The following is an 11,340-nucleotide window of genomic DNA, read 5'->3' on the forward strand; positions in this document are numbered from 1 at the left end:
GTATGTAAGACAGAACTAAAACATAATGATAAATCAGCATTAATGAAAGAGATATAAGAATCACCTGAACCTCTGCAGTGCTACCGTATATTCATACTTATTATACTTATATGCATATATATATATATATATATATATATATATATATATATAACCTATTTGGAACCATTATCCATATCGATGCATGACTACCCAACTGATCAGTGGTAACTGCTCGACCGGCCTTTGCACGGTGGTAAATGCATGACTGCCCGACTAGCCCTAGCACGATGGTAAATGAATATGCATGACTGCCCAACCGGTAGTAACTGCCCGACCGACCGTAGCACGGTGGTAAATGCATGAAAATGCATGTATCACTATATTAAAAACATTAACATCTCTATCATATACCTCAATAGGGACTTGGGGACATACTTAGACATGCTTGAATATCACTTTATAGGAATGAGTAACGTAGATATCCTTAACTGATAAGGGTAGAATCACTTATGGAATAGCATTACATTTACGTATCATTTCTTGGATCATGCCAAAAGAAGAAAGGTTAGCCTTAACATACCTGTATGAGCTCTTCCTTATTGCTCAACCAAGCTCAGCACAACTTCTTGCATCTACAACAGGTGAAATTATATTATCGTTAACATATAATGTCGTACCATCGTATTTGGCTAGTTGTATGACATAAGGAAAATCGGGCAGCAATTCCCCTATTTTTTAATTCATCTCAAAGACCACAAAGGGTCATCAACATCCCAATACAACAACTACAACTAACAATAGCAACAACAACAATATAATCCAATATGAGTTTCTCCAATTATCTTAACAATCATATTGAGTGACGAGCTCGTTTTTACTCATAATAAGATATAACTTAAATCCAAATCTTATTCCATAAATTAGTTTACAACCTTCAGAATATCATACTTATATGTACCATATTATTTCTAGTTTAAAACATCAACAAAATGCCTTCCAAAATAGCCCTATACGTCTAGCACCTTAATTTTTATCGTCAATCACTTATTTTTTATCGTTTCTTCTTCAATAAACTTAATTAACACCTGAAAAAGCTTAACAACAGCAGTCACAACATTATCAAATTATTTCTCACAATTTTCAGCCACCACAAACCATATATTTAGCCACAAAACTGTCCAGCCAAAAAGACAACCATATCCCATGTTCTTTCAAGTGCTATCTTATGGTTTTTTACTCAAACAACATAGCCAACACAAGATTAACCTTAGGCACAATCAAGAAGATGTTATACATACCTTGTACAACATTTAAAACTCAAAACCCTATATCAACTTAGCTCACAATAGCCCTCAATCACACCACAACATCATAGAAGCATTCTCTTGTAATCTTTAACATCTTTGATGATGATTTGTGTTGATTTCTCTTAAGTTTGGTTCTTAAGATCCTGGACTAGTTCTTGGAGAGCTTGAGAGAGTTTTTGTGTAAGAAATATTTTTATATTGACTATATGTAATGAGTAAAGACAACTTATAAGCCCACCACTTCAATTCTCCAAGCAGGTGGGTAAGCTACCTGCTTGGAAGCTTGAGCAGTGCCACTTCGGACACTTGTATCTCTCTACTCTGATATCATATTGACAAATCATTTGCAGTGATGGAAACTCGACACATAGATATTTAATTCAATAATAAAGATATCCATGTAACTCTAAATATATTTAGAGAAAACTGTGTCGCAACATGTCCTATAAACCTGCCAGTTTCTCCCAAGTGCGGCAACGTGACTTGGCGACCCTACTCAAAAATCCATATTTCTATGCCCCGATGTCGTATGAATAAATGGGTTGGACTGTTGGAAACTAGTTTCCAAGATCTTCATTTTGGTATATAATATGTCCCGAAAAAACCTCATATAGCACATAAAATGTATTGCTCAAAACGCTTCATTACAAGGCAAATCCTTAGTCAGTTTTTCCACGACTTAAATCCGATTTTTCTCAAACTTTATATTTCATATCCAAACATCATATATAGCCATTTCACGACTTTAAACTCACTTAAATCATGATTAAAATGTTTCATTCATCCTAACTTACCCAATACTTTGATAAACCTTCCTTAGCCTTGTAGAAAGAATTCATCCCTTTTTGAGCTTACATCAATTTACATATGGCGTACTTTCACGTACGGAAACATGGGGTGTAACATCTAACACATGTGACAAGTCGGCATGATATCTCCGGAGCATAGACACGTGAAAAACTGGATGAACCCCTAATAGGCTGGGAGGTAAAGCAAGCTCATAAGCAACCTCCCCAACTCGCCTCAACACCTCAAATGGGCCTATAAACCTCGGGCTCAACTTGTCCTTCTTTCTGAATCTCATGATACTCTTCATCGGTGAGACTTTCAAGAGAACCTTCTCGCTGACCATAAATGATACACCATGTGCCTTTTGATCCGTATAACTCTTCTATCTGGATTGTGCTGTGCGAAGTCGCTCCTGAATCAACTTTACCTTTTCCAAGGCATCCTTCACTAAATCAATACCATAGAACTTAGTGTCATGCCCCGAGCCTGGGGGTGAGACCGACACCCAGCGCCTCAATTATCCTTGCATACCTCTTTCGACTAAGAGACTCTGAACATGTAATATCAAACTTTGGTCATGGGTCACATTGCAAGATAATGTGCGATGCAAAATATAAAGCTGAAAAGAGATAAACGATGACTAAATGTCAACATAAAGCTGGACCGGCAAGGCCATCATAATTACTACAACTGACAAGCCAACGAAATATATGTACAGGGCCTACGAGCCCAACATGCTTTACTAACTGACATGATATATCTACAAACCTCTACTGATAGATGTACTATGATAGGAACAGGGCCCCGACCTACCCATAACATATCTACATATATACATAAGATACACACCACATAGCTAGACCCGGAAACTCCGAAAGAAGGGGAGCTTACCAATAAAGCTGAACTCGGGCAACACCTACTGAGGAGGTCTACCCGTCTGTTTGTCTGAACCTGGATGCATGAAATGCAGCGACCCCAGAAAAGGACATCAGTACGAAATAATGTACCGAGTTAAGGCAATATACTGAAGCTGAAGCTGAAACTGAACAAATAATATAATAACTGCAAACAACTGGGAGTCAAGAAAATCTGAAGATATGCTTATCTGCTGATATTGACTCAACTCTCTCAATATAGTGAGTAAAATAGTTGTTCGGCCCTATAAGGCTCGATATATATATATATATATATATATAGCTACTATGTCGTAGTGGGTTCGCTCATAAGCGCTCGGCCATACTAGGCTCTTTATCTCAACCAACTGGGCTCGCTCATAGGCGTTCAGCCATAATAGGATCGGCATATAACTTACCATCTGATCAGAGGTTGCCCAATAGGGGCCTACCCATCGATTATAGCTCGATGGTAATGAAAATACTTTTAATACTGCATATATGTAAATTCTCTACTCTCTTGACTGGTTGAAGAAAATACTCAACTAAATATGAAGTCCCGATAAGGAGAATATTATAACTTATAAAACTAGGAAAATATACGCAATATGCGAGACTAGCAAAAAAATATGCAAATTTCGGGTTATGAATTTTTCTCTATGCCTCGTTATCGAACTTGAGTAATTATGACACCATGATAACATGAAGGAAAAGCTTAGCCTTAACATACCTGGAGTAGGAAAAAATTCGTATGATATTCTTGGAAAAGATTGCACCGTACTCCGTTAGAATCACAAAATTTTGACAAAATTAGGCTTCTGCTTATTGAAGTGTTTGAACGATTTCCTATGTTCTTTGACGTTACAGTATTTGATCGAAGAAATAAAATTTTCTTGCTTTTGCAGAATGGCTGCGTTACTCCTTTCCAAAATGGAAATGGAGATAGGATTTCTATTTTGACTCAAAGACATTCTGCTCTTATCCAAATGAATCATAGAAACAAGACATGTACTAAGTCTTGCTTGTTTTAATATTTCCATTAAATCCTTGGCAGCCACCTACTCTTAAATCAACATGAGTCATTTTCTCAAATAGTGGCCTTTTGCCACATTTTGTTGGGGGAGGGGGGGGAAGGGATTTAATCTTATCCACTTATTAGTTAATTGGGTAATGTCATGTTACCCGGTAATTAACTAATTACCCAAAAAATTGAGAATAATTCCCACTTACTTAAAATATTACTCATTTTTCACATACCTTATACATCTTTCTAGCATGGACATGTAGTGACTTGCATGTCGCAAGTCCATAAATATCGGATATTTTAGCTCGGGCCGTATTTTACCCCAATATGCCAAACTTAGACGAAAAATTTCATTTTCTTTGGCTTGCTTCCCCTTTCACCTTTACGAATTTATTCATCACTTGTGAAATAGCATAATCTTTATAATCTTCAAACAATCTTTTACTTGGACTGATGTCAATTACCTTACAAAAAATCCAACGTACAATACTACATGGTGCAACATCGTCGTAACTTAATGCTGCGAAGCATAACACCATCGTAGTGTAATACTGCAAGATGTAACACTTAGCCTCGCCGAGCTCAAACCACCCATTAGGAGAATGACATCGCCAACCATATAAAGCCTCAAATAGAGCTATCTCAATGTTGGACTGATAACTATTGTTGTAAGTCGGCCAAAGGCAAGAATTGATCCCACTAACACCCAAAGTCAATCACACATGCTCTGAGCACGTCCTCCAATATATGAACTGTTCGCTCTGACTACCCATCGGTCTGTGGGTAAAATATGATTGGGTCCAACCCTACACCACTACAGAGTGGCGAGAGCGGTCGAAGCTACTTTTATCCAAGAAGGTCGGGATCGAATCCACAGGGAGCTACAACAATGTTTGGAGTTGGTCTTCTATCTAATCTAGTAGTGTGTAGTGCTCTTGATTACACTTCCAATCATATTTGTTGTTTGTTACTTCTAATTTTATGCTAATGATATGCGAAATTAAGCTAAGTATGAATGCTTGTAAGGTTTTCTAAATGGTTAAAGAGGCACTAGGAAAGTGACTTTCCCCTAGGTGAATACATGACGGGTTCTAAAGCCTAAGGCAAAGTTGTTATGTTTGGGATCGCGATCGCTTAATGTTTAGAACATTAAGCGAGGAATCACATCGTCTCCAACTTTTCTCTATTCTCTTAACTAGATCTCTTAGTACTTAGAAATGATATTTTGGAAGACATGTTGCCGACGATACCACTATCATTCCCGATTATTGGATATCCGCGCTTATAGACTTCTATCCAAAGTATGGACTATTCATGATCTTTTGCCTTTGAGTGTCTCGTATGTTGTTCACCTTTACCTTACTTACCTTAAAATCTCACATCGTATCTTCTATTTCTTTCCTGACCTCCTTTCCACCTAGGTGTAATTCACGCCCATAACTTGAAGCTCTATTATAATGCTCGCACCTCCGGTATATACACAATCCGGTGGGAGCTCCGTACTGACTTCTTATGAGGCTGGTACTTCTTCTAACTGGCTTCCTTGTAGAGCCATTATAGATTATGGTTGTTGTGTTATTTCTCTTGAACATCTGATATTAAGAGTGATTCTATCATGTTCTCAAGCTCAACTTCTATAATTTTTCTAGGTCCAATAATCAGACTCCTGATTTACATGGGTGATGTAATTCTTTATTTTCCTTTCCTTATGATCAGCCTTTACGTAGGCTTAAGCTATCTTCCGATCTGTGGCTCATGGTATCAGTTATTACCTTAGCTCTTCATGGGCGTTATAGAATATCCATGATACAATCTTTGAACAATTCAATCCTTTGCCTATGCCCTGGGCTCAATTCTTTCTTTTAACTTATACTGGAGTTTTCTATAGCCGTATGATTGTCAACAAAATATGTTGCTTGGATAATGCTCCAAAATCTTGAGTGTATCCATAACGTACTAACTCAGATTCATTGATCGAATAATTCTTTTTGTTCCATCTCAGCTTTCTTTAAACGTGTGCAATTACTTTTCCTGGTCTTTCTGCCCCTTGTTGTTTGCATACTTAACTCATCCTAGTTCCCATATATGCCATAATTTTCATACAACTCACATGATCTCGAATATTACTTTTAATTCTTACTTCCCGTTCATTAGCCACGGTAGGTACCACTTTCCTTTGGAATGCTTACAATGTTGTTGCAAGATTGTTGTTACATGACCATTTCCTCTTTAGGTCGGTGTGCTTAGGTTGAAGCCTTCTTTCTTATCTCCTCAGCTAGTCTTTCACTGTAGTACTTAGGGAGAACCCTTGACTCTCGTAAAGTTGTGAGCTTATTACAGACCTTTTTGATGTCCTTACTTGCCTATAATCATCCATAGTTGCTTACTTCCATGCCCTTGTGCTTGTATAGTTGCTTCTGAACTGATATTTTGACTGCCTTCCCAGTGGCACTTTTTTTTATCCCCATAACACTCATAAGGTATCTTTAACTACCCCGACTCTTGTTTGAATATATCTCAAGTATTATAATGATATTCTTCGAGGATGAACTCTCTATGTTGGTTTCTACTATGTTTATCTCACACGATCTGATGACTCGTCTATAACCTCCTATTTAGCCATAACTGGGATCTTCCTGACCAATTACTAACTACTCATTGGCCCATTCTCATATCAATATTCCTCATAATCTTTCTTGTTTTTTTTCCTTTATCTTAACTTACGTCTCGTACTGGCTCCTTATTTATTAATAACAGCTCGGGAAGGAACCTTTACTTTCTCTCCTTAACATCGTACTTGCACAATATTCTTAAATCGTAGCATATATGTAAGATTGGGATAAGTCCCATCTCATTCCTTTTTCATTTATCGCATTCTTCCTTTACCATTCCATAGTCACTAGAACCACTTAATTTTGATTAATGCCACATCACTCCATATCCCCCCTTTAGGGGTGTACTAAGAGCTGAAGCCACGAGGATCTATCTATAGATGTTTTACCTCTTCATGTTTGGCGTCGTTTCAAAACATCAATAATCCTTACTCGCCTTGCGGCAATCCTTCTATACCAAGGATGAAAAATTCCCTTACTCATGAGGGTGACACTTAATGTAACTGGTACATACAGTCCCTTAAGCTTAAATTTGCTAACATTGCTTGCTTTAGGGAAACGTCCTCCTGAATGACCATTCTCTGAATTTCTCATGAACCTCCTTCTGTTGTCCATCCTATTATTGTCGGAATGCGATCTGAAATTCTCATGATGCTGACTATTACAAATTCACTCAGTCCCTAATTCATATTTAGTTTATCTTATTCACCAGCCCATACTGATTTCTATTACTCTAGGGTATAACTTTTTCCCTTGGTAATCGTGCTAGAGTTGCGAAATTATTTCTCGAAATGAGGACATGACTATATGACCTATACTCTTTTGTTGTCCTAAGGTCTATCACCACTCGTATCTTCCTTCACTTGACTATAGATTTTGTAATATTGTCATCTTTTGATCTACCGTTGTCATCCATATACCACATCTTACTCATAATGCTTCATTAACTCTTTTCTTTTTCTTGTTCCCGCTAACATTTATGCCTGTCATTTTATTCTGAAAACTCGAACAAGACATTCTTTTGCTTTTAGCTTCCCTTTGCTCCATCCAGTAGCTCTTTAAGTTGCTTAATATTCTCGCTTTACTAGGGACGTGAGCCACACTAGGGATATATGTATCCCTTCAAGGCTTATAGTGCATGTCTTTGTAGTACACATATCTGGCTGCACTATTTTAAAGTGTACCATCTAGGTGTCTCATAAAGAGATCTTTTAGCAGATCTTCAATATCCTTCGGAAATGTTAACTAACACAAACAATTCATTCACCATTTTGGTTTACTCTAACCCCAACCAGGTCCTGATGTTCCGTCCTTTTATTAAACTACACCTGTTAGCCCCCATAGGGCATAACTGAGATGGGTACAGCCAATTGTACATACCTCTGTTACTGTTGAGGGTAACTCTTAATGCTTATATTTTTCTACTGGAACTGTAATACTGATAATCTTCATTAATTGGGCAACTCATACCCTTCTTTACCTTGCTTCTTTTACTTCTTGAAAGCATTGTCTTTCACCATAAAGGTGGATAAATATTCTTCCCTTAAGGTTCCTTATTAAAAGGCTTACACCTTTCAGTACGCACATGATCTGCTGAAGACCTTATAGTTACTCATCATAAGCATGATGCAAATTCGAGTTCCTCTGACTCAACTCTTCCATAGTCATGTCTTTTACCAACCGGCCTTGTAAAAGTAAATATCGTCGTATTATGAATAAGATAGAGTTTAGGAAATAGAGTTCTTACAACTGAGCTCTACCACACGATCTAAAGTAAGAAGAAAGAGTGGCAGTCCTAAATAACCTGTAGCCTCCTGCTTATGAGTGTGGTGCACGACACACCCATAAATAAGACTCTACTAGACACTGCTTGTAGACCCCCTAGGACATAACTGCTCTGATACCACTTTTGTCATGCTCCGAGCCTGGGGGCGAGACCGACACCCAGTGCCTCACTTATCCTTGCATACCACTTTCGACTAAGAGACTCTGAACATGTAATATCATACTTTGGCCATGAGCCACATTGCAAGATAATGTGTGATGCAAAATATAAAGCTAAAAAGGGACTAACGTGGACTAAACGTCAACATATAGCTGGGCCAGCAAGGCTGTCATAATTACTACAACTGACAAGCCAACAAAAGATATGTGCAGGGCCTACGAGCCCAGCATACTGTACTAACTGACAGGATATATCTACAAGCCTTTACTGATAGATGTACTATGATCGGAATAGGGCCCTGACCTACCCATAACCTATCTACATATATACACAAGATATATACCACACTGCTAGACAAGGTAACTCCGAAAGACGGGGAGCTTACTGATAAAGCTAAACTCGGGCAACACCTACTGAGGAGGTCTACCCGTCTATTTGTCTGAACCTGCATGCATGAAATGTAGCGGCCCTAGAAATGGACGTCAGTACGAATTAATGTACCGAGTATGTAAGGCAATATACTAAAGCTGAAAATGAATTGATAATATAATAACTAAAAACAACTAGGAGTCAAGAAAATCTGAAGATATGCTTATCTGCTGATACTAACTCAACACTCTCAATATAGTGAGTAAAATAGTTGCCTGGCCCTATAAGGCTCGGTATATATATAACTGCTCTGCCATAGTAGTCCCGCTCATAAGCGCTCGGCCATACTAGGCTCTGTATCTTGACCAACTGGGTTCACTCATAGGTGCTCGGCCACAGTAGGATCAGCATATAACTTACCATCTGATCAGAGGTTGCCCAATAAGGGCCTGTCCATCGATTATAGCTCGATGGTAATGAAAATACTTTTAATGCTGCATATATATAAATTCTCTACTCTCTTGACTGGATGAAGGAAATATTCAACTGAATATGAAGTCCCAATAAGGAGAATATTATAACTTACAAAACTAGGAGAATATATGTAATTTGCGAGACTAGCAAAATATACGTAAATTCCGGGATATGAATTTTTCTCTATGCCTCATTATCGAACTTGTGTAATTATGATACCATGCTAAAATGAAGGAAAGCTTAGCCTTAACATACCTGGAGTAGGGAAAATCTGTATGATATTCTTGGAAAATATTGCACCGTACTCCGTTAGAACCACAAAATTTTGACAGAATTAGGCTTCTGCTCGTTGAAGTGTTTGAACGATTTCCTGTGTTCTTTGACGTTACAGTATTTGATCGAAGAAATAAAATTTTCTTGATTTTGCAGAATGGCTGTGTTACTCTTCTTCAAAATGGAAATGGAGATATGATTTCTATGTTGACTCAAAGACATTCTGCTCTTGTCCAAATGAATCATGGAAACAAGACATGTACTAAGTCTTGCTTGTTTTAATATTTCCATTAAATCCTTGGCAGCCACCTACTCTTAAATCAACATGAGTCATTTTCTCAAATAGGGGCCTTTTGCAACATTTTGTTTAGGGTGTGGGGGAAGGGATTTAATCTTATCCACTTATTAGTTAATTGGGTAATGTCATGTTACCCGGTAATTAACCAATTACCCAAATAATTGAGAATATTCCCACTTACTTAAAATATTACTCACTTTTCACATACCTTATACACCTTTCTAGCATGGGCATGTAGTACCTTGCATGTCACTAGTCCATAAATACCGGATATTTTAGCTCGGGCCGTACTTTACCCCAATATGCAAAACTTAGATGAAAAAATTCATTTTCTTTGGCTTGCTTCCCCTTTCACCTTTACGAATTTATTCATCACTTGTGAAATAGCATAATCTTATAATCTTCAAATAATCTTTTACTTGGACTGATGTCAATTACCTTACGAAAAATCCAACATACAATACTACATGGTGCAATATCATAGTAACTTAATACTGCAAAGCGTAACATCATCGTAGTGTAATACTGCAGGACGTAACACTTTGCCTCACCGGGCTCAAACCACCCATTGGGAGAATGACAACACCAACCATATAAAGCCTCAAATGGAGATATCTCAATGTTGGACTGATAACTATTGTTGTAAGTCGGCCAAAGGCAAGAATTGTTCCCACTAACCCCCAAAGTCAATCATACATGCTCAAAGCATGTCCTCTAATATCTTAACAGTTCGCTCTGACTACCCATTGGTCTATGGGTGAAATATGATCGGGTCCAACCTACACCACTACAGAGTGGAGAGAGCGGTCGAAGCAGCTTTTATCCGAGAAGGTCGGGATCGAATTCACAGGGAGCTACAACAATGTTTGGAGTTGGATTTCTATCTAATCTAGCAGTGTGTAGTGCTCTTGATTACACTTCCAATCATATTTGTTTGTTTGCTACTTCTAATTTTATGCTAATGATATGCAAAATTAAGCTAAGTATGAATGCTTGTAAGGTTTTCTAAATGGTTAAAGAGGCATTAGGAAAGTGATTTCCCCTAGGTGAATACTTGACGGGTTCTAAAGCCTAAGGCAAAGTTGTTATGTTTGGGATCGCGATATAGACAATGCACGACACTACTCACTCTATACCTCTCGGTAGCTTTAGTGACTTTGCCCTAATTGACTTTCTCAAGACCAATTGGGTGTCAAAAATGTGCAAGCAATATAGGCTCAAGTCGAGTATTACTATCTCTAGGTTTAACCCTTTAATTAGGGCTATCAATCTCTTGAATACGCCCCAATTCCTTGTTGACCTGATTTTCCTAGACTCAAACTCTCTTTCTCAAGAAGAGCCCAAGTCAAAAAGGCACAAATTAGTGTTTGCAAC

Source organism: Nicotiana sylvestris, chromosome 1 (assembly GCF_000393655.2).
Source record: "Nicotiana sylvestris chromosome 1, ASM39365v2, whole genome shotgun sequence".
NCBI lineage: Eukaryota > Viridiplantae > Streptophyta > Magnoliopsida > Solanales > Solanaceae > Nicotiana > Nicotiana sylvestris.